Raw genomic sequence first — 25,259 nt, 5'->3', positions numbered from 1 at the left:
ACCACGAGCGCCAAGTACCCCGAATTGATAACCCCTGCCAGCAGCGCCTTGTCCACCACAAAATAATCAATCCGCGAGTACACCCTGTGCACATGGAGAAGAATGAGAACTCCTTCGCCCTCGGCCTCCCAAACTCCATGGATCTACTGCCCCCTATGTGCTCCATGAAGCCCTTCAGCTCCTTCGCCACCGCCGACAGCCTCCCCGACCTCAGGCTCGACCGGTCCAACTCTGGTTCAATGACCGTGTTAAAATCCCCTCCCATGTGTGAGCTCAGATCCGGGATGTTTCCCAGCACCCACCTCATGAACTCCACATTGTCCTAGTTTGGTGCATAGACATTTACCAATACCATTGGTATCCCCTCCAGCTTCCCGCTCACCATCATGAACCTTCCTCCCAAATCTGCCACAATATTCCCCACCTCAAACGTCACCCGTTTATTTATCAGCACCGCCACCCCCTGCGTCTTCATATCTAATCCCAAATGAAAGACTTGCCCTACCCACCCTTTCCTCAGCCTAGTCTGGTCCCTATCTTCAAGCTCCTCAAGTGCGCGAACACATGTGACCATTTGACTGGCCCATTCAGCCCTCTCACATTCCATGTGATACCCCCCCATCGTGCCGATTAACCATATCCCTTCTTGGGCCAGCCCCTGGCCCGTGTCACATGACCCTCCAGGCCTCTCCTCGGATGTCCACTGTCACCACCTCCCTTCTTGTTGCACTACAACAACACCTTTGTCAGCAGCCCCCCTCGCCCTCTAAGCAAAACAACAATCCCATCCCCCTCTGCTCCCCTAACCACCTGTTCACCCACCACTGTGCTCCCATTAACTCACCCACCCAGCTAGCCTGGCAGCCCCCACCCATGGTGCCAAACCTCTTACCCCCCACTGATTCCCCTCCCCCCCACTTGCACATCTCCATATCAAAAACAACAATGAAATAAGTAAAAGGTGCACTCACCCTCCATGTTTCCAAAGACTCCGCCATCCAAAAGGACCTCTCAATGAAGAGAAGTTTTCCCATTATCAACAAATAAAAGGCAACAAAAACGAAAATGGCAGATAAAAAAGGCCAACATCTCCTCATACCTCCTCCACAGTTCAATGCTCACCTTCTCCTGCCAGTCCATTGACCCTTAAAAACACCTTTGCCTCCTCTGGTGTCCCAAAATAATGTTCTCGCCCGTTGTGAGTCACCCAGAGGCGGGCCGGGTACAACATCCCAAACTGCACCTCCTTCTTAAAGAGGGCAGCCTTCACTTGATTAAACCCGGCTCTCCTCTTTGCCAGTTCTACGCCCAAGACCCGGAGCTCATTACCTACCCCGGTGCACCCTCTCGTTTGCCTTGCCAACGCAATATCTTCCCCTTGTCGAGGAATCGGTGGAGCCACATCACCATCGCCCTCAGCGGCTCGTTCACCTGCGACTTCCTCATCAGCGCCCCATGCGCCAGGTCGACCTCAAGGGGCCGATCAAAGGCCTCCTCCCCCATCAGCTTCTCCAAAATCTTGATTACATATGAGCCAGCATTCGCTCCCTTGATGCCCTCCGGCATCTCCACGATTCGTAGGTTTTGCCTCCGGGAGTGGTTCCCCAGATCTTCCACCTTCTTCTTTAGCCGCTTCGGGGTCTCCCGCATTATCCTGATCTCGGCCGCCAATGAGATAAGCTGTACCTTGTGCTCCCCCATTGCCTCCTCCAAGTTCCGAATAGCCTTGGCCTGGGACCACCTGATCAATTCCAGCTTTTAGTGGTTCCACTCCCTTGGCTAGGTCTTCCTGGGCTTCCCTCCTCTGCTGGCTGAACCTCTCATGTAAGAAGTCAACCAGCAGTCCGTTGACCACTGGGAGGCAGGGCTGGTCCTTTACCCTCTGCCATCTTCACCTGTGGCGCCCAAAGAATTTCTTGATCCAACAGCTCCCTTCTTCTCTACCCACCTCTGGTCTGTGGATCCATCCACAAGCACCACCAGTGGAGTTTAATTTCCCTCGACTGCCTCTCCACCTTTTGCCATCAAAACACCCGCCCAACAAATTGAGAAAAGGACAAAAAAAATTGCCTTGAGCTGGAGCTGCCAAATGTGCAACCACTCACTCCATGGCTGCCACCGGAATTCTCCAGTTGCAGCATTTCAAGTGCTGTCCCAGCTGAGAACAGCCAACTACACACAAATCAGGAATCAGCAGCTTGGTATTACTTCACATTGTAATGACTTAGTGAGTACATTCACCACATAAAGTATTCTAAAGATATCAAAGTTCAAATAAGAGATATTATTTAATTCATGGAAATTTAAGGTTCTCCCCTCCATCATTCCCCAGCAATTTGACAGCATCCAACTACCTCTTCATTGATTCTAGAGGTACTTTTTAACTCTATTCTACGATAAAAATCCATTCCAAATATTGATTGCTTATTGAAGAAGTGTTTCTTGGCATCGGTCTGAACAAAATAGAAAACTCAAAAGCCACATGCTTCTTTCTCAATGAACTCCTCCCTAGTTCAATTCTTGCAGCTAAATATCCTTACCCTGCTCCTCTCCCTCCCTTCACCATTTCACTGCCATTCCTCCTGACTATCCAGCCTGTCTCCAATTATTGGTATTGCACCATCTAGAATATTCATTGTCTTGCAAAGAAGTCCTTCTGATCCAACAATTTCAACTTGATTGAATCTGCACTGCAAATATTCTGGGATTACAGCCTAATCCCAATGTCTGCCCTTATGAAAGCCACCCTATATCTCTTCCTGCAAGATGTTTCCTGAGCAGTTAGCTTTTTCACTTTCTATGTTTATTGGTGGCCATCTACTGCTATCCATTGCTCTTTCTTCCCTCTAACCCTCTCTTCGACTGTTTAAATTTCCTTGATTCTAACAGTGGATATGTTTTAGTCCAAATTTTAAGTTAACCATTGATTTAAATGAGCTCTGTCTGTTAGTTCAAAACCCATTACCTCACCATGTGAATTCTGGTAAAGACCTGAAAATACATGGGGCAGAATTTTCCATCTGGAGACGAAGTGCAGTGGTGGGCGGGATAAGTGTCACATTTGCTGTAGGTTGGTAGGGCGGGTCCTCGCCCCTGATTATACACATTAATTATGTATCAGCGAGCCGCCCACCGAATCACATGGTGGGCGAGCTCTGATATGTCCACCTTGTCGTCACCTTATGGGGCAAAGTTACTGCCGCCATATTTAAACACCAGTCGGACACAAATGTTAACTCTCAGCAGCCCAGATTTCTGGATTTCCTGAGATGGCCCCTCGGAGAAAGAAGCTATGTGCCCCAAGGTTCAGCTACAATGCCCTAGTAGCTCTCAACACGGTTCATAAACGCCATGATATCCCCTTTCTGAAGGATGGAACCAGGAGATCCATCAATCTCCCCTTTCTGGTCTGGGAGCAGGTCACAGCGGAGGTCTGTGCTGTTGGCACACAAAAAAGAAATGCCCTGCATTGCAGAAAGTGGATGAATGATCCAATCCGCTCTGCCAGGAAAGGTCAACCTTCTCACTACAATCTCACATTCTCATAATACAATCTGGCACCCAAAAGGTTACACACTATTAGCAGAGGAGACATCAGCACTCAATGTGTCACGCAGATCTTAACATCATTACCATCTTATTTATCATCCTGCACAGACAGCTGCTTCTGTCCTGACTAGGGAGTGCTCAGAACACACAGCAGGCATACATACTTCCCAATTTCTCCTCCATCCCTTATCATTACATTCTATTTTCATGTAGGGTAAGCTTGTTCACAACAGGAGGGTGAGATCTCAGATGGGTGGAGGGATAGCAGACAGGAGTAGGCAACCCAGTTGGCAGCGAATTACAGGGTTCACTCCTGTGACGAAGACTAGATGAGCCTCCCCCATTTGTCCAGTAAGGGTGAACCCTCCATTAGTTGACATTACCGTGAATGATATGCAATCTTGCATTCTAACTGCTCATCGATTTTCTCTCTTTTACAGGCACCAACTGGCCCAGACACAGATCCAGCCAGTCCTTCAGCCCAGCCCACCTCAGATGAGGAACCAATCGATGAAGACGCGTGCAGAGACACACACACCTTGGTGGGTGCTAGATTGAGATTAGGCTCAGGGTCACTTTTTGGAGACCACCTCACTGACACATTTCCTCATGGAGGCTATGACAGACAAGGTCTCTGGCAATAGGAGGGCTGCTGGAATACAGGCACCTACTGAGTCTAAGTCTGCTGATGAGCCTCTGGAAATGGTCGTGGCACACATGCTGGAGTTGCAAAGACCGATGACAGTACATTAGGCAGAGTTGCAAGAGGCCGTCAACAGCCCAGAGCAAACAATAGAGGAGTCCGTCCGCGTTCTGTCTAATGTCATGGCTCCAACATGCCAGCGCCTTGGGAAGGGTGGGGGCTGCCTGGGAGACCTTGGTTCAACAGGTTCTTCTGGGTTTGAAAAATGAAATGAAATGAAATGAAAATGAAAATCGCTTATTGTCACAAGTAGGCTTCAAATGAAGTTACTGTGAAAAGCCCCTAATCGCCACATCCTGGCGCCTGTTCGGGGAGGCTGGTACGGGAATTTAACCGTGCTGCTGGCTTGCCTTGGTCTGCTTTAAAAGCCAGCTCTTTAGCTCTGTGGATTTGCGCTCAGACTTGCACTCCACCACAGTAGGAATAGGTGGGATCCATCAGTGGGCTAGTCGAAAGTGGGGGGGAGGTAACTGGGGGACGGGGGGGTGGGGGGGGGGGGGTGGGTGCAGGATACCGCGGCCTTCCTCCACGTGCCCCTATCGTCCAGGAGTCAAGCAGAGGCCCTTAGGTGCCGAAAAGGATGAAGACCATGTGTCAAATCATATCTTGAAAGTGACTGCACATTGAATTTAATCCTTTAAGTATTACAAGACACCCTGGAATTAGGTGTGGTCATGTGTCTTGGAGGGTCAAATCTAATGTTGTGTCATCAACACTGAGCTGTGTTCATGGTGAGCATGGAAGCACATGGCCTGGAGCTATTATGGTCTCTGCAACTATGTGCAAATTTCTGGGGCTGTTCCAAGTGTTCCCTTCAGGGGGCAATGACTACATAATATGCAGTTGATCCAGGGTGCGTGCTGCCTTCATCTTGCACACTGGATACACACATTTTTGGGTGCTGACCTTTCCAAGAATAAGGGCTTCATGATCCTTGATGTTTACAGGTCCAAGGCCAAATTCTGATCTTGCTGATTTTGTCATTTTGAAAGCCCTTTCCAATCAGTGACCCGGTGCTAAGGGACAGAGGAAATGTGCTCGGGACCCCTTGCTTGGATCTGACTCTTGCTGGAATCTTGTGGTTATATTTGTGTGTGTCACAGGTAGGCCTTCCATGTCGTGATGCGTCATGGCCATCATCACATGGAAGCTGGCCATCATTATCCTCCTCAGGTTCCTGCTCTTTTCAGTCCTCCTCGCCTGAGGAAATCTCTGCCTCCTTCATGTTTCCCTGTGGCAACTGATCTCACCTTTGAACTTCCAGGCTGTGCAGGGCACTACAGGCCATGATGATACAGATCTCCCTCTCTGGAGAGTGCTGCAGGGCCCCATCTAAACAGTCCAAACATTCCGGTGTATCTTCAGGATCTCTCCTCCGAGTAACATTGAGGACTCCGCATGGGTGCCATGAGCCATCAATTCAGTGGGTCTCCATTATTATCCAGCAGCCAACCCTGTAAGTGATGCAGCCCTTTGAATATCTGTGGCACCCGAGTATCTCAGATGTAGAGGTCATGAGAACTTCCAGGGTGCTTGGCACACACATGCATCATCTACTTCAGATGATCACACACCAGCTGAACATTGATGAAGTGGAACCCTTTCTCGTTAATGAATATCAGGCCTGCTGCCAGCGAGCTCTTAAAGCAACTTGTGTGCAATCGATTGTTGCCTGATGTCTTGGGAAGATATAGATCATCACAAATCGCAGCTTTATGCATTGTGAACGTTATATAATAATGAGCTTTACTGTAGATGGCATCTGTCGCCTCTTTTATACATTTATGTGCTGAGGCCTGAGAGATGCTGCATAGATTTCTGTGGATCCCTGGAATAAACATGCACAAAGAAATGAAGTGGTGACTTTCCGGGCGAAGGCAGGGATGGCCTCCAAGTCCATGCGGCATTAGATTCTCGCACAGAATATGGTAGATATGAGTCACCACACCTCTTGACAAATGTAGTGGCATTGTCTCTTGCTTATCTCCAAATAGGGGAAGCATCTTTGGTGTACCCTTGGTCGGGCCAGTCACCTCCGTGGGATAGATCTGACCTCCTCAGCCTTCTAGGTCTTCCTGGGGCATGCACCTTGGTCCGGGTCTCTTCTCTAAGCTATGCTAGGTGGTGCCAGGCCCTTCTTCAACTCCTCAATTCTAGAGGCCAAGATCTTTGCCAGCAGTTTGGCATGCATATTTAGCAGCGATATTGGGTGGTAGGACCCACACTGCTCTGGGTCCTTATCTCTCTTCAATATTAAGGATATCTAAGCCTGCGATAACGTAGGGGGAAGTTCCCCCTCGCCCCTTGCCTCGTTGTATGCCTTTACCAGCAGGGTCCCCACCTCCCCAGAAAATGTCTAAACTTCTACAGGAAACCCATCCAGGCTCGGAGCCTTCGCTGCCTGCATCGCCCCCACACCCTCCACCAATCCAATGTGGGCCCCCAGCCCCTCAACCAGGTCCCCCTCCACGTTAGAGTACTCCAACCTGTCTAGGAATCGCCGCATTCCCTCCCCTCCACCGGTCGGGGGCTCCGATTCCTAGAGCCTCTTATAGAAGTCCTCAAAAAACCCAATCATCCCCACTGGATCTAGTACCGCTCTTCCCCTCCCGTCCTTCACCCTTCCATCTCCCTTGCTGCCTCCTAAGTTGGTGAGCCAGCATCCTGCTCGCCTTCTCCTCATACTGGCCCTCTGTAACTCTCCCACCGCTTCCCCGTGGGCACCTACCCAAACTCCATCTGGAGCTTCTGCCGCTCCTTCAACAACCCTGCCTCTGGGGCCTCGAGTGCCACCTATCCACCTGCAAAATCTCATCCACTAGCCTTACCATCTTTGCTCGTTCCACCTTGTCCCTAGGCGCCCAGATCGACATAAGCTCCCCCCGACTACTGCCTTAAGCGTCGCCCATAGCGTGGCGGGCGAGTTCTCACCCATATCGTTCAGTTCCACAAACGCCGGATTCAGGCCATCACCCGCTAGCACACCTCATCCGCTAGGAACTCTACATCCAGAAGCCCTCCCCCATTCCACTTGCAAGTCAACCCAGTGCGGTGCATGGTCAGAGACCCCGTGTCAACCACTCCCGCAGCAGATAGAGACACAGGACACCTCCGAGGGGGAGTCCTCGATCCCACGGCCTGTGGATGTACAACCATTACCGGTACCGGTACCGGACCAAGCTTGAGTCCCAGGCTAACCGCACGGACTTGCCGACTATGGCTAGGTCTGCAAGACATAACAGGCGACAAGATGAAGGCATGTAAAATCACCAGCTCCAATGCACCCCTCCCTGATGAGCTCAATGCATTCTATGCACACTTTAAGCAAGAGGTCAGCGAGAGCAAGCCCTCCACCCCAGAAGCCTCGGATGAACTTGTATCTGAGATCACCATTGCAAACGTCAGTGCAGCCTTCTCGAAGGTCAACCCACGGAAAGCCACTGACTCGGATGGGGTACCCGGACGGGCACTCAGGTCTTCTGCGGATCAGCTGGCGGGGGTATTCGCGGACATCTTCAACCTCTCTTTACAACAATCTGAGGTCCCTACCTGCTTCAAGAAGACCGACCATCATCCCTGTACCTAAAAACAGCCTGTCGTCCAGTGGCTCTGACATCCATCATCATGAAGTGCTTCGAAAGGTTAGTCATGGCATGAATCAACTCCAGCCTCCCGGATTGCCTTGATCCACTACAGTTCGCCTACCGCTGCAACAGGTCCACAGCAGACACCATCTCCATGGCCCTGCACTCTACCCTGGAACACCGAGATAACAAAGACACCTATGTCAGGCTCCTATTTATCGACTACAGCTCAGCCTTCAGCACCATCATTCCTATGAAACTCATCTCTAAACTCCATGGCCTTGGCCTCGGCTCCTCCCTCTGCGACTGGATCCTGAACTTTCCAACCTACAGACCACAATCAGTAAGGATAGGCAACAACACCTCCTCCACGATCATCCTCAACACCAGTGCCCCACAAAGCTGTGTCCTCAGCCCCCTACTATACTCTTTGTATACCTATGACTGTGTAGCCAAATTCCCCTCCAACTCGATTTTCAAATTTGCTGATGACACCACAGTGGTGGGTCGGATTTCAAACACTGATGAGACAGAGTATAGGAATGAGATAGAGAATCTGGTGAACTGGTGCGATGACAATAATCTCGCCCTCAATGTCAACAAAACGAAGGAGATTGTCATTGACTTCAGGAAGCGTAGTGGAGAACATGCTACATCAATGGGAACAAAGTAGAAAGGGTCGAGAGCTTCAAGTTTTTAGGTGTCCAGATCACCAACAACCTGTCCTGGTCCCTCCATGCCATCACTATAGTGAAGAAAGCCCACCAACGACTCTACTTTCTCAGAAGACTAAGGAAATTTGGCATGTCACCTACGACACTCACCAACTTCTACAGATGCATCAGAGAAAGCATTCTTTCTGGTTGTATCACAGCCTGGTATGGATCCTGTTCTGCCCAAGACCGCAGGAAATTACAAGACGTAATGTAGCCGAATCCATCACGCAAACCAGCCTCCCATCCATCGACTCGGTCTACAATTCCCGTTGCCTCGGAAATGCAGCCAGCATAATTAAGGACCCCACGCACCCTGGACATACTCTCTTCCACCTTCTTCCGTCAGGAAAAAGATACCAAAGTTTGAGGTCACGTACCAAAGGACTCATCACCGTGAGCGGCATCCCATGCCTGGCAAACGTTTCTTTGCATGCTTTAATCACCGCCTTCGACGTGAGGTTGGACAGTTTCACCACTTCAGGGTAATTGGAGAAGTAGCCGACCAGGATGACATAGTCACGCCCCTTGGCGTGGAAAAGGTCGACACCGACTTTGGACCATAGGTCACTATCTCATGTTGCTGCAGAGTTTCTTTGGGTTGAGCTGGCTGAAATTTCTGACATGTGGGGCAGTTGAGGACCGTGTTGGCAACGTCCTGGCTGATGCCCGGCCAATAGACTGCCTCTCGAGCTCTGCGTCGACATTTCTCGACCCCCAGGTGACCCTCATGGAGTTGGCTGAGCACCACAGCTCGCATGCTCTGCGGAATCACAATCCTATCGAGCTTCATGAGGATAGCGTCCACCACCGTCAGATCGTCCTTGATGTTGTAAAACTGGAGACACTGTCCCTTCTGCCAGCCATTCGTGAGGTGCTGCATCACACGCTGTAGCAGAGGATCCTTGGCAGATTCGAAGCTCGCCTGACGGCATCTTGACGCAGACCATGGAGATGACCCAGTCCGTGGGTTCTGTGACCTTTGATATGATGCCCTGGTCCTGGAGGTCCTGTAACTGCTGCTTTAGACAGTACTTGAGGGGTGGCGGCACCCGACGTGGTGCATGGATCACAGGGGTGGCGTTCGGTTTTAGCATCAGTATGGGAGTGTGCCCATTCCGTCGAACACTGTGGTACTGCGTGATGATGTTATCAATTTCAGCCTGGATGTTCTCATCAGATGAGGCCGTCGCCTGTGAGGATGACATGGTGTGGACTTGCTGAACCAAATTCAGGAGTTTGCAGGCCCGAGCACCAAGCAGGGATGCTCTCTCTGTCTGGTCCAACGATCTCAAATCGCAGTGTCGCTTTAAATGACTTATTGGAAACTCCGAGTTGGCATGAGCCACTGGCAGCTATGGCATTGCCATTGTAGTCAAGGAGCTGGCAGGCCTGTGGAAGAATGCTTGGGCTGACGCAGATGGTGTCGAGATCGGATTTGGAGATGAGGTTCGCCGATGCGCCAGTGGTCCAGTTTGAACCGGATGCGAGCCTTGTTGACTGTGAGTACAGCACACCACCCGTCGACGGGATCCACGCTGAGGATCGGGAGGTACGTCACTGTCTTGGAGAAAGGCAGCGCATGCTTCATAACGATGCCCACCCGGTATGGAGATTTGAGGCACGCAGCATCAGGATCTGTTGGGCTGTCGGAGTCTGGCACGGCCTGCTGTATTGAATAGACGCTTCTGCGCTGCGGCTGGGATCGCTGGATGCTGGGCAGTGGAACAGTTCTCCAAAGGGCTGCGTAGTGGCGAAGCTTGCCACACTGTAGGCACCGTCGTGATTTTGCCGTACATTGCCGCTTTAAATGGGCGGACACAATTCGGACACGTCATGACGCCAACGTCGTCGCGTTCCGTACGCCATCGCGCATGCGCAATGCGGTCGAATGACGTACGCACTTGCGCAGTCTGGTCGTCGGTCTCGCCGTCCCCTCGGTCATGGCGTGCATGAGCAGGGGCCCGGGAAAAACACGCAGAATGGCCACTCTCGTCGATACTTAGGCCCTGCATTTGTGCGATGGCCTACACCCGTTCCACCTCGTGGGAGGTTAGCTTTGCCGTTTCTGCCACCCTGATGTGGGAGTACCGATTGTTAGCATGTTCATGGAGAGGGCACGTTTCGATGGCGATGGTGAGGGTGAGCTGCTTGACTTTCAGGAGCTGCTGGCGAAGGGAATCCGGATCATGGAATCAATGGTCGAGTCATAGTTACATGACTGCGTGAGGATGTGGAGATGGGCCAGAAAGGATTGGAAAGGTTCATTCTTACCCTGAAGCCTCTGCTGGAAAACTCTCATTCACCTCAATGTCGCAGTGGCTGTCGAACTTCAGTAGGACAATTTTAAATTTTGTCTTGTCTTCGCCTTCAGCAAATGTAAGGGAGTTGTAGATGTGGATGGCGTGGTCCCCGGCTGTGGAGAGGAATAGTGCGATTTTCCTGGCATAAGAACATAAGAAGGGCTGCACGGTAGTATTGTGGATAGCACAATTGCTTCACAGCTCCAGGGTCCCAGGTTCGATTCCGGCTTGGGTCACTGTGCGGAATCTGCACATCCTCCCCGTGTGTGAGTGGGTTTCCTCCGAGTGCTCTGGTTTCCTCCCACAGTCCAAAGATGTGCAGGTTAGGTGGATTGACCATGGTAAATTGCCCTTAGTGTCCAAAATTGCCCTTAGTGTTGGGTGGGGTACTGGGTTATGGGGATAGGGTGGAGGTGTTGACCTTGGGTAGGGTGCTCTTTCCAAGAGCCGGTGTAGACTCGATGGGCCGAATGGCCTCCTTTTGCACTGTAAATTCTATGATATATAGTCTATGATAAGAACTAGGAGCAGGAGTAGGCCATCTGGCCCCTCGAGCCTGCTCCACCATTCAATGAGATCATGGCTGATCTTTTGAGGACTCAGCTCCACTTTCCGGCCTGAACACCATAACCCTCAATCCCTTTATTCTTCAAAAAACTATATCTCTTTATCTTAAAAACATTTAATGAAGGAGCCTCTACTGCTTCACTGGGCAAGGAATTCCATAGATTCACAACCCTTTGGGTGAAGAAGTTCCTCCTAAACTCAGTCCTAAATCTACTTCCCCTTATTTTGAGGCTATGCCCCCTAATTCTGCTTTCACCCGCCAGTGGAAACAACCTGCCCGCATCTATCCTATCTATTCCCTTCATAATCTTATATGTTCCTGTAAGATCCTCCCTCATTCTTCTAAATTCCAACGAGTACAGTCCCAGTCTACTCAACCTCTCCTCGTAATCCAACCCCTTCAGCTCTGGGATTAACCTAGTGAATCTCCTCTGCACACCGTCCAGTGCCAGTACGTCCTTTCTCAAGTAAGGAGACCAAAACTGAACACAATACTCCAGGTGTGGCCTCACTGACGCATCCGATACGGCCTCAAGATCAGTGGCTTCGAGATAGAGTTGGAACTTTTGTTTGAAGATCCTCCAATTTGCACCGGGTAGGTTGCCTGCGATGCAGAGCTGCGGAGGAGGGTGGATGTTTTCCATGTCACCGGATGGCTATTTGCTGGTCAGCGCTGATTCACTCAAGATAGGTCTGTCAAATTTTCAGCATCACTTAACTGGTACCATGATGTGTTGGGAAGGCTAGGTCGCGGTGAACTGCACTTGATGCAGTGTAACGATAGATAGACCTCCAACACTTGATAAAATGCAACACGATTTTATTCAACATCCAAACTATTATACATGTTCAACTGTGGGTTGACACTATGCTGACTTGACTGGAGACCTGACACTAGCCTGACCAGACTAACCTAGCTACCACATGGTGTAGGCATTGGCTAGCTCACAAGCTCTGACTGTCTCAGAGGCTGGGTCCCAACAGAGCGGGAAAACTGGTGCCCTCTGGCTTTATAGTAGTCGTGCCCTGTCTGGTGGTTGGCTGCTCTGTTCTGTGTGCTCACTGGTCATCCTGTGTGTCAATCACTGCCTGTCTGCACTCCATTGTATACATAGATGTATATTATGACATCTACCTCGTATTAAGTTGATCTTTTCTCTACATCTTGCTATAACTGTAACATTATATTCTGCAGTCTCTCCTTCCTTCCCTATGTACGGTATGCATTGTTTGTACAACATGCATCCTCAATACTTTTCACTGTATACCAATACATGTGACAATAATAAATCAAATCAAATCATTACGCCGTTCATCGCGGAAGCACCGTTCGCCTTCTCGTTACACGCTGCCCGATCCAGCGCCTTGTGCAAATGGTGTCCGGCCTGCGGCAAAACGAGTCCGATTCCCTCCTTTGCCAGGGTCTTCGGTGGATTCCTCGTACTTTGGCGGTGGGGAGGGATGTTATAACCTGCCCGATTACTATTGGCTGGGGTCTTTTGGAGGTGTATTTTAGTTTGATAACATTGTCAAAATACAGAAATTAGTACAAGGACACCAAGCACATGGCACCCCAGAACACACTTACCACCCCCCACCCTCGACCTACATCAGCGGAAATGCACACCAGCCCAACCCACCTGAATAGGCCACTCCAACACAGAGCACGGCGGAGGAGAGAAGGAACAGTCCACCCTGGAATAACCCTGGTACATCATAAACCAAACCATGCAGAGCATACCAAAAGACAAGGAACAACGCCACCAGCTGCCGAGACAGAACCTCCCCTGCCCCCTGAACGCAGAGACCCACATCGGTGGAAGGGCGCCTAGGGCAGCCTAACTCAATGGAAAAGGTCTCGCTGACACGGGTTAACAGAAGGAGAGGGAATATCCCCCACCAGCATCAGTAGCTTGCACCAAATGAAAACACAAAAAACAGGCAGAAACATAGCGAAGACGATCTTGGGGGCCTTGGGCGAGTGCTGCTCTGTACTGGTCTCCATCAATGGGGACCAGATGGAAAAGCATTTGTGGGGGTCTCCCAGAGGATCAGAGGCCCCCCAGGTGCATGATCTTTGGGCAGAGTGGTACCCTGGCACGGTTGGTGCCACCTGGGCACTGTGGCACTACCAACATGGCACCCTGGCACTAACACCATGGCCACCTGGATGCCAGCCTGGCACTGCCAAGGTGCCTGGGTGGCACTGCCAGCTGGCAGGGGCACTGCCAGGGTACCAAGCTTGCATTTTTTGCACAGTGATGATCGGGCCGGGATGCCCGGCGCGGGTGTTGGGAGGTGCGGGGGGACCCGGTTGGTGGCGCTTCGGGAGCCTCAGAGATCGGGATGCCGTAAAAAAAAAAGAAACACAGCGAAGACACCAGCCCAGACAGTAGGCAAAAAACAGCACCAATACAATAACAAGCATATGAGCAAACAACAATATGCAACAGTACAAAGATACCGGCCACTAACATGGCCTTCCAAACTTGAATTAGAAACAGAAACAGTCATTATTACATTACACGGAAGTGGCCAACAGCCTTCACGGACGTGTTATTATGGCCTCCAAGGTGTCTAATTGAGGTGAGCCACTGCCGTCCTCCTCCTGTAGTCCCAATGTCCAGTCACCTGCTCCAGCCAGCCCCCGGTCCAGGCCACAAAAGTAGGAGCGGTAGGAACAACACATGGCTTCCAAACATAGAAACTGTGAACAGTCCAAACAAAAGCAACATCAGACGATAAATTAGTCCTCCAAACCTCCAGCATGTTGCAGTCGATTCGGGCCGCCACCATTCCTCACAGGTAGTAGAGCACCTGACCTGCAACAAGGCATTCAGATGAACTAGGCACCACCCTTCTGTCCTCCTTCCTCCAAGAGTCAGCAGCAGTAGTCCATCAAACAAGCAGAAAGGGAGGCAGGTGGTTGTTAAATCCAGCCTCAGGCTGAACCCCAGGCCAGGCCAGGCCTCACCAGCAGAATGTCTTGCCTCCCCCCTCTCTCTCTCTTGTTTGAAAATGCCTGTAGCATTCTCTCAGCAATAGAATTGAGAGCCTCCACAGCCCATGTGTGCTCCAGTATTTTAGTTTAATAACATCAAAATACAGAAAACAGTACAAGGACACCAAACACATGGCACCCCAGAACCCCCCCCCCCAACAACTGCCCTTGACCTACATCAGCGGAAAGGCACACCAGCCCAACTCACCAGAATAGGCCACTCCAACACGGAGCACGGCGGAGGAGAGAGAGAGAAAGAACAGTCCACCCTTCTCAACAGGGGATTAATTCAGCCCGTAATAACCCCAGCACATCATAACCAAACCGTACAAAGCATATCAAAAGACAAGGAACAATGCCACCAGCTGCCAAGGCAGTGCCTCCCTTGCCCCCCAGCCATAGAGACCCACATTGGTGGAAAGGCGCTCCGAGCAGCCGAACTCACCGGAAAAGGTCTCGCTGACACAGGGTAACGGAAGGAGAAGGAATACCCCCACTAGCACCGGTAGCATGCATCAAGAAAATACACAAAAATGGGCAGAAACATAGCGAAGACACTGGCCCAGCCAGTAGACATAAAACAGCACCAATACAATAACAAGCATATGAGCAAACATTAAACAATATGCAACATTACAAAGACACCAGCCCACCAAACTTGAACTAGAAACAGTCATTATTACACCGAAGTGGCCAACAGCCTTCATGGACATGTTATTATGGCCAGTTGAGGTGAGCCACCACCATCCTCCTCCTGTAGTCTCAATATCTGGTCACCTGCTCCAGCCAGACCCCGGTCCAGGCCACAAAAGTAGGGGCGGTAGGAACAACACATGGCTTCCAAACATAAAAACGGTAGACAGTCAGCAGGCCAAACAAAAGCAGCAACAGATGGTAAATTAGTCCTCCAAATCTCCAGCATGATGCAGTTGATTCGGGTCACCATTCCTCCTCACTGGCAGCAGAGCATCTAACCTCCTCCCTCTCCTGCAACAAGGCATTCAGATGAACCAGCAACCACCCTTCTCTCCTCCTTCCTCCAATAGTCAGCATCAGTAGTCCATCAAACAAGCAGAAAGGGAGGCAGGCAGTTGTTAAATCCAGCCTCAGGCTGAACCCCAAGCCAGGCCTTACCAGCAAAATATCCTGCCCCTCTCTCTCTCATGTTTATAAATGCCTGTAGCAGTTTTTCAGCAATGTAATTGAGAGCCTCCACAGCCCACGTGTGCTCTCTACACAATCCTTAGTGAGTATGAGCTACCCCTAATGAGGAGGGTGATGCGACCATCAAAAAATGTATTTCGCCTCCGCGGCCTGTGGATCGAGTTCCAGTCTGTCAGGTTTGAAGGCTGATTCCATTGTAGTATTTTAACTAACGGCGAGCTCCATGTGCTGAGTGGCCGTAACGGCCTGGTAGTTACAGTTGCGCGCGATGGCTTTGAGGTCGCGTAGGTAATCATCTAACGACTCCCCGGGGCGCTGGCGGAGAGTGGTGAAGACGTGTTGCGCGTATACCTCATTCACAGGCCGCACATAGAGGCGTTCGAGTAGTGCGAGGGCCTCTGTACAGGAAGCGGCTTCGGCGAGCTGGACAGAAATGCGATGGCTCACCCGTGCGTGGAGGAGGCTCAGCTTCTGTTTGTCAGTGACGGGTGGTGTAGACGACGCAGCGAGATAGGACTTGAAGCATCGAAGCCAATGGGAAAAAATGTATTTCGCGTCCGCGGCCTGTGGATCGAGTTCCAGTCTGTCAGGTTTGGGGGCTGATTCCATAGTAGTATTTTAAGCTGATTAAATTGATGCGACCATCAATTCACTCGAAGACATGTGGAGAAGTAAACCGTGGTTTTAATCAGCTTAGAACTGAGCCTGCCTGTGACCGGTACAACACTGAAGGCGGCCCCGCAGGTCAGCAGCTCTTATACTTCCTGTAAAGGGGGTGGAGCCATGGGCGGAGCCCGTACATGCCCTAACATATCCCATGTGGGTGAAGCCACACAATGGCCCATAGGTAGAGCCCACAGGGTTAATAACATAACACAGTGCACTGGTGAATTATCAGTAATTATACATTCGCCACATTCACCCCCTGTTTAAAAATGAAGTCCGGCGGGGATGACGGGCTCATAGATTCAGTCGGTCCGGTGCCTGGATCGTATGTTGCTGCCGCCGAAGCACTGGTGTTGCAGCCGCTTCGGGTGGCTGTGGAAGTGGGTCCGGAGCAGGCATAGGCGTGGACTCCAGGAGCGGCTCTTCCGGAGCTTCATTCCTGTGGACCGGTGCGGTGGGTGGGAGGGAGCGCGGGAACCATATAGGGGTGGGGGCGCTGAACATGGGAGGTTGGACGGGACATAGTGTGGGGGATGCAGTAGTGGGAGTGGTGTTGGAGCCTGCGGGCGCCAGTTCCCGGAAGGAGACGGTATCTTGCCGGCCATCGGGGTGTTCGAGGTGCGCAGAGTGTGGGTTGGAGTGCAGGAGCTGGACCCTCTCTACCAGGGGGTCGGTCTTATGGCTCCGAACATGTTTTCAGAGGAGGACTGGACCCGGTGTCATCAGCCAGGGCGGAAGCGAGGCCCATGAGGTAGCTCCCCTAGGGAAAACAAACAAACGGTCATGAGGAGTCTGGTTTGTGGCCATGCAAAAGAGGGACCTAATAGAGTGGAGCACATCAGGGATGACCTGCTGCCAGTGAGAAACTGGGAGATTCCTGGACCGCAGGGTCAGTAGGATGGTCTTCCAGACCGTTGCGTTCTCCCTCTCCACCTGCCCGTTTCCCCATGGGTTATAACTGGTAGTCCTGCTCGAGGCAATGCTCTTACTGAGCAGGTACTGATGCAGTTCGTCGCTCATGAACGCCGAGCCCCTGTCACTGTGGACATAACTGGGGAAACCAAACAGGGAGAAGACACTATGCAGGGCTTTAATGACAGTGGGGGTGGTCATATCAGGGCAGAGGATGGCAAACGGGAAGCGGGAGAACTCATCTATGATGTTAAGGAAGTACGTGTTGCGGTTATTGGAGGAGAGGGGCCCTTTGAAATCGATACTGAGGCGTTCAAAGGGCCGGGATGCCTTTACCAGGTGGGCCTTATCCAGTCGATAGAAGTGCGGTTTACACTCCGCACAGATTTGGCAGTCTCTGGTTATAGCTCTGACCTCCTCGGTGGAGTAGGGCAGGTTGCGGGCCTTGATGTAATGGGTGAGCCGGGTGACCCCCGGGTGGCAGAGGTCATCGTGGATAGCCCGTAGTCGGTCATCTTGCGCGCTCGCACATGTGCCGCCGGACAGTGCATCTGGGGGCTCATTGAGCTTCCCAGGACGATATACTTTCTCGTAGTTATAGGTGGAGTGTTCGATTCTCCACCTCAAGATCTAATCATTCTTGAGCTTGCCCCGCTGCGTATTGTCAAACATGAAGGCAACCGATCGTTGGTCGGTGACGAGGGTAAACCTGCTACCAGCGAGGTAGTGCCTCCAGTGCCGCACGGCTTCCACGATGGCTTGGGCTTCTTTTTCGACTGAGGAGTGTCGAATTTCGGAGGTGGTGAGGGTGCGTGAAAAAAACGCTACCGGTCTGCCTGCTTGGTTGAGGGTGGTGGCGAGAACGACCTCTGAGGCATTGCTCTCCACCTGGAAGGGGGCGGACTCGTCCACCGCGCGCATCGCAGCTTTGGCCATGTCCACCTTGATGCAGTTGAAGGCCTGGCAGGCCTCGGCTGCCAGTGGAAAGAGAGTGGCCTTAAATAGTGGGCGGGCTTTGTCCGTCTACTGGGGGACCCACTGGGCATAATAGGAGAAAAATCCAAGGCACCTCTTCAGGGCCTTGGGACAGTGAGGGAGAGGGAGTTGTAGGGGTGCATACGGTCAGGGTCGGGCCCTAGGACCAAGACGTAGCCAAGGATGGCTAGCCTGGTTGTGCGGAAAACGCATTTCTCCTTGTTGTAGGTGAGGTTGAATTTTTGGGCTGTTTGGAGAAATCGGTGGAGGTTGGCGCCATGGTCCTGCTGATCATGGCCGCAGATGGTGCCATTGTCCAAGTACGGAAACGTGTCCCGCAGTCCGTATTGGTCTATCGCTCGTTGGAACACCAAAACCCCGTTCGTGACGCCAAAGGGGACCCAGAGGAAATGGAAAAGGCGGCAGTCTGCCTAAAATGCCGTGTAGTGGCGGTCCTCCGGGCGGATTGGGAGCTGGTGGTATGCAGACTTCAGATCCACCGTGGAGAACACGCGGTAGTGCGCAATCTAGTTTACCATGTCTGCAAGTTGCGTAAACCGGTTAATGGTCTGGCTGTAATCAACCACCATCCGGAACTTTTCTCCGGTCTTGACGACCACCACCTAAGCTCTCCAGGGGCTATTGCTGGCCTCTATGACCCCCTCCTGCAAAGGACGCTGGACCTCGGACCTAATGAATGTCCTGTCCTGCATGTTATACCACCAGCTTCTGGTGGCTACTGGCTTGCAATCGGCGGTGAGGTTTGTGAAGGGGGGGGTCGATTTTTGGGGTCGTGAGGCTGCATATGGTGAGCGGGGGCAGGTGCCACCCCCGTACTTAAGAGTTAGGCTCCTGAGGTTGCACTGGAAGTCGAGTCCCAAAAGGAGAGGAGTGCAGAGGTCTGGCAGCACATATAGTTGAAAATTAGCATACTCAGCACCCTGTATCGCTAGGGTTGCAGTAGTGCACCCTTGGATTTGCACCGAGTGCGACCCAGAGGCGAGGGATATGGTCTGTTGCATCGGGAATATTGGGAGCGAGCAGCGTCTTGCCATGTCCGGGTGAATGAAGCTCTCTGTTCTCTCGGAGTTGAAAAGGCAAGGTGTCTTGTACCCGTTAACCCGGACGGCCATCATGGAGCTCCGGAGGTGCTTAGGTCGCGACTGATCCAGGGTGACCGCGCTGAGGTGTGGGTAGCCGGCGGCGTGATCGGAGGTGCTGAGGCGGCCCCGCGATGGCTGTCCCTGTAGGTCGTACGTGTCGAGCGGCGTAGCAGATGGCGGCCCCCATGGATCGCACGTGGCCGGCCACGTGGGGGAGGATGGCCAAGATGGCGGCCCCCATGAGTCGCACATGTTATCGGAGGCGGCAGACACGCTGTCACCTTGCGGGGTCTGCGGGCTTGTGAGTCTGTGGATCGGGTCTGTGAGTTTGAGTTCTTAGGCCTGGCCAGGCAGACCTTGGCAAAGTGTCCTTTTCGTCCGCAGCTGCTGCAGTTCGTGTTGGGACTGGCCGCAAAAGTAGCAGGGTAGCCCCCCATGATGGGCGGGCGGCCGCGCGGCACAGGCCTGGGATAGTCTCGGGTCGGGGGCCCACGAGGGGGTCGCGTGATCGGCCGGGAACGCAGTAAGGCTCTGAAAAGCGGCCTCCAGAGAGGTAGCCAGTCTTACCGTGTCGTCCAGGTCCTGGGCCCCTTTTTCAAGCAGGTGCTGTCTCACATAGTTCGATCGGACCCCCGCCACGTAAACATCTCGGACGGCGAGATCCATGTGCTGAGTGGCCGTAACGGCCTGGTAGTTACAGTTGCGCGCGATGGCTTTGAGGTCGCGTAGGTAATCATCTAGCGACTCCCCGGGGCGCTGGCGGAGAGTGGTGAAGACGTGTCGCGCGTATACCTCGTTCACAGGCCGCACATAGAGGCGTTCGAGTAGTGCGAGGGCCTCTGTACAGGAAGCGGCTTCGGCGAGCTGGACAGAAATGCGATGGCTCACCCGTGCGTGGAGGAGGCTCAGCTTCTGTTTGTCAGTGACGGGTGGTGTAGACGACGCAGCGAGATAGGACTTGAAGCATCGAAGCCAATGGGAAAAAATGTATTTCGCGTCCGCGGCCTGTGGATCGAGTTCCAGTCTGTCAGGTTTGGGGGCTGATTCCATAGTAGTATTTTAAGCTGATTAAATTGATGCGACCATCAATTCACTCGAAGACATGTGGAGAAGTAAACCGTGGTTTTAATCAGCTTAGAACTGAGCCTGCCTGTCACTTGTACAACACTGAAGGCGGCCCCGCAGGTCAGCAGCTCTTATACTTCCTGTAAGGTGGGTGGAGCCATGGGTGGAGCCCGTACATGCCCCAACATATCCCCTGTGGGTGAAGCCACACAATGGCCCATAGGTAGAGCCCACAGGGTTAATAACATAACACAGTGCACGGGTGAATTATCAGTAATTATACATTCACCACAGAGGGCAGAGAAATCATTAACAGTCACCTGCATTAATAGAGCTGGCCAGTGTGGAACAAGCTGGAGGAGAGAGCAGTGGTGAAGTACTGCTGCTGTTGTATATATGTAATTGTAAATAAAGTTATTTATTTCGACTCTATAAACACGTGCTGGATTCTTCATGGCTATCACAAAACTATCTCTCTGACTACCCTAGATGAAAACACCTAATAGAGGTTACATTTCTGAATGAAAAGATAAGGGGGTAATGAATAGACACCTCCTAGTGGCTGCTAATAGCGGAGCATTGATTGAGGACTGCGAATACGTATTCACATAAAATAATTCTATGAATCTGGGCATCTGGGTGGTGAGGGTGTACATGTGAGAAAACAAAAGGGGCTTATAAAATGAGGGATAGCACAACTTAACCTTCTTAAATATTCTGGGGTACTAAGCACAATAAAGCAAAGTTATTGTTTTTCAACAGCTGACTTATTCAGTATTAAATGCAATATTCAAAATTAAATGGCCTTTCTTTCCAACACATTTTACTTTGATCCAATTCCATGATACAGAAATCTGAAAAGAATGCAAATGTTGCTTACACACAAAAGGCTATTTAATTATTAAACAAAGTTTACCTCTTGCTGTCATGATCTCCATATTAAAAATAAGCAACCTGTCCCTTCTTCTGAAATTCAATATGGTAGCCATGTAACTAAAAACATTTGATAAACAGAACAGCTTTGACACTTCCATATCAGTTACTGTAACATTATATACACTGACTGTTATTTTCTTGGTAAACAACTGGATTTTCACTTGATAAATTTCCGGTAATTATGTCACAAATGTTAATATTTTAGCATGCGTATCATCACACATTAAATACATGGGGCACAATAAGTTAGCTTTTACCATGGCAGCTGTCGTTATCAAAAGTAATTGACACAGAAGATAACAAAACAGTCCCTTGGGAACTGCACAGTATAATTAAAACACTCACATAAGATTTTCTGTCAATGCTGTAATCTTGCACGATAGCTCGAAACAATTTTTTTAAAAACTCATTCACGGGATGAATTTATTGTATTCCCTGCTCCCAATGCAGTCTCCTCTATGTAGGGGAGACTAAACTCAGCCTGGGTGACCTCAAGCATGAGCCTAACCTTCCTGTTGCTTGCCATTTTAACTCAGCACCTTGCTCTCATGCCCGTTGTTGGCTTGCTGCAATTCTCCAATGAAGCCCGGTGCAAGCTAGAGGAGTAGCATCTCATCTTCCGATTAGGCACGTTGCAGCCCTTGGGACTCAACACTGAGACCGGCATCTTTAGATTTTGACCTTTTATTTCCATCTTAAATCGCTCTTTCTTTTTAAAAAAATATTCCATACAAGCATTGCTTCAATGCAAAACTCCCTCTCCCCACCAGGCCATCTGCCGCATGTTCTTAAAGTTGCTATTTTTTGTTGCCATTTCTTTTGCTCTAACATTCTCCCTCCTTTCAGTTCCAACGAAGGGTCTATGACTCAAAAAGTTAACTCTGTTTCTTTCCTGATAGATGCTGGCAGACCTGCTGAGTTTTTTTTTAGCATCCTCTATTCTTGTTTCAGATATCAGCATCCGCAGTATTTCGCTTATTATAATATTTATATGGCTAGTCCAGTTGGGTTTCTGGTCAATGGTAGTCCCCAGGATGTTGATGCGGAGGTTCAGTGAAGGTCATGGGGAAATTGGCACTGCCTGGCATTTGTGGTGTGTGAATATTCCTTGCTACTTATCAGCTGAAGCCTAAATGCTGTCTAGGTCTTGCTGCATATGGACAAGAGCTTCTTTGTTATGTTTCTGTTTTATAACATATAAACGTCCCAATAAGATTGCTGTTGTACAATCACTCCCGGGCTATCTGCTATTATCCATATAAGGAAAACTAAAGTTGGGCATATGAGATGACAAGGATTGTATCTGAAAGTGGATCCCATAGCACCACTTCCAACAATCTCCATCAGTTTGACCTTAATTATAATTATTAACAGTCACAAGTAGAGTGAAAATCACCTAGTCGCCACACTCCGGTGCCTGTTCGGGTACACTGATGGAGAATTCAGAATGCCCAAATTATCTAACAGCATGCCTTTCGGGACTTGTGGGAGGAAACCGGAGCACCTGGAGGAAACGCACGCAGACACGGGGAGAATGTGCAGACTCCGCACAGTGACCCAAGCCAGGAATCGAACCTGGGACCCTGGCGCTGTGAATCAACTGTGCTAACCAGTGCTACAATGCCACCCATTATTGGGTCACTTACAGCATAGGACATATTAGATCTTGCTAGAGTAGATGAAAACAATTTTCATCTGAGATAGTATAAAGTTTAATTGGATATAGTGTCTGGAATTAAGTAAGTCATTTTATGATATTGTATTCCACATTAAGAAGTCTTACAACACCAGGTTAAAGTCCAACAGGTTTGTTTCAATGTCACTAGCTTTCGCAGCTTCCTCAGGTGAATGAAGAGGTATGTTCCAGAAACATATATATAGACAGATTCAAAGATGCCAGACAACGCTTGGAATGCGAGCATTAGCAGGTGATCAAATCTTTCCAGATCCAGAGATGGGGTAACCCCAGGTTAAAGAGGTGTGAATTGTGTCAAGCCAGGACAGTTGGTGGGATTTCGCAGGCCAGATGGTGGGGGATGAATGTAATGCGACATGGAACTTGGCTATAAGCTTCTGCTCGGCGATTCTGCGTTGTTGCGCGCCCCGAAGGCCACCTTGGAGAACGCTTACCCGGAGATCAGAGGCTGAATGCCCTTGACTGCTGAAGTGTTCCCCGACTGGAAGGGAACATTCCTGCCTGGTGATTGTCGCGCGATGTCCGTTCATTCATTGTCGCAGCGTCTGCATGGTCTTGCCAACGTACCACGCTTCTCCAAGGCGGCCTTCAGGATGCGCGACAACGCAGAATCGCCGAGCAGAAGCTTATAGCCAAGTTCCGCACACATGAGTGCGGCCTCGACCGGGACCTGGGATTCATGTCGCATTATATTCATCCCCCACCATCTGGCCTGCGAAATCCTACCAACTGTCCTGGCTTGACACAATTCACACCTCTTTAACCTGGGGTTACTCCCCATCTCTGGATCTGTAAAGATTTAATCACCTGCTAATGCTCGCATTCCAAGCATTGTCTGGCATCTTTGAATCTGTCTATATATATGTTTCTGGAACATACCTCTACATTCACCTGAGGAAGGAGCAGCGCTGCGAAAGCTAGTGACATCAAAACAAACCTGTTGGACTTTAACCTGGTGTTGTAAGACTTCTTACTGTGCTCACCCCAGTCCAACGCCGGCATCTCCACATTATGTATTCCACATTGGTTTTGGAAAATTAAAAGGAACATGTTACAAACCAATCTGCAGAGCTGGGGAAAGTGATCCCTTCTTTAATTTGGATTTTTGGGAGTACATTAATTCAGTTATTTTATCACTGTTACATGTTTTAAAAGTCAATGGCATAATTTGGGAAGTTGCATTAAGAGCTATACCTAAAATTACATTTGACAATAAAATACTTAAAAGACGTCTAGTTTGAAGCTTTTTCTTGTTAAAACAGACTTCAAGATTACCATCCCATATTTGAAAATGTAATTAGTTGAGGTAGAAAAGATCGTGACACGGTGAGCTTTCCTCTTTGCTTTGAAATGTCCCAGTAAAAGGAGCCACAGCTTGAGCTCACAAAACTGTGTAACTCGAGTTTAAAAATTGGGATTCCAGACCACTTGAGAGGCAAAATCTCACTTTCCAGCAGTTTAATTTGCTCTACCCTCGGGATCCCGCTCAGAAAAATAGCTCTGGACGTTAGTTGCTGAAAAAGTTTGCAATGCCCCGGGTACAGGGTCATGTCGCTTTACAGCCCACCTCACAAATCAACTGGTAAACCGATACATGGAGTAATTTTACCAGACAAGACCTATATGTATGCATACACAGAGAAACGTCTGCGAACCCAACCAAAAACTTCGTCCTCTGCAGAAACCAAAAGCAGAAACTTAGCAGACGAGACCATGCGTCCCGGCTGGTGTTTACAATGGCTTCACGTGAGGACAGTGTTTGGGCTCCGAGCGCCGGGGCTCTGTGACGTCACGGACGGACAGGTTGAATGACGTCACCGCTGTTGCTGACTCGCCGCCTCGCGCTCCCCAACAAACGGTAAGTTTAAAAAGCAGGTTCGCGCACCCTTCAACCTTCCAACACAACGGTCACAGGGGCGGGGGGGGGGCAGCAGAGCAACCGGCGCTCGGCTGCTCGTTAACTGCACAGTCTTGTTTGTTCGTCCGTCTCTCTCTGAGTTGGGGGCGGGGGGTGTAAAGTACGGTCGCCGCCGCCGCCGCGTCTGTGAGTTAATCCCGAGTGTCGGCGACGGCCGTTCCGTCTCAGACTCTTGGGAGTGATGAACCTTCAGTACCTTGCCCCGGGGACCGAGGGACAAGGCGCTATTCCTCGAATCTCTTCCACCCTCCCGACTTTTGCGATAATCTTAAAATGCCAGCGCTCCTCAGGGGGGAAAATAAACTCACTTCCAGCCTCTTAAGCAAATAAATTAAAACTAACCTATCTTCACCTCTTGGCTTTCTATTTTATATTAGTTTCACGTTATAACGATAGTTATTGCA

The 25,259-nt window shown here is 50.5% G+C and overlaps 1 protein-coding gene and 1 long non-coding RNA gene across 2 annotated transcripts in view; one reads left to right on the top strand and one right to left on the bottom strand.

The window, feature by feature from the left end:
• LOC140427992 (uncharacterized) overlaps positions 1-25,259 on the bottom strand; it is a 66,034-nt gene that overhangs the window by 39,992 nt on the left and 783 nt on the right. The gene's annotated exons all lie outside the window — the stretch shown is intronic.
• The window catches only part of LOC140427991 (zinc finger and BTB domain-containing protein 20-like), a 502,007-nt gene continuing 501,487 nt past the window's right edge, over positions 24,740-25,259 (top strand). The window contains exon 1 of the mRNA XM_072513922.1: positions 24,740-24,795. The gene's annotated coding sequence lies outside the window, so the exon portion shown is untranslated. The remainder of the gene's footprint in view (positions 24,796-25,259) is intronic.

Source organism: Scyliorhinus torazame, chromosome 8, assembly GCF_047496885.1.
Source record: "Scyliorhinus torazame isolate Kashiwa2021f chromosome 8, sScyTor2.1, whole genome shotgun sequence".
NCBI lineage: Eukaryota > Metazoa > Chordata > Chondrichthyes > Carcharhiniformes > Scyliorhinidae > Scyliorhinus > Scyliorhinus torazame.
Note: the sequence above shows the minus strand (reverse complement) of the source record. Positions and strands in the feature narration are given on the sequence as shown.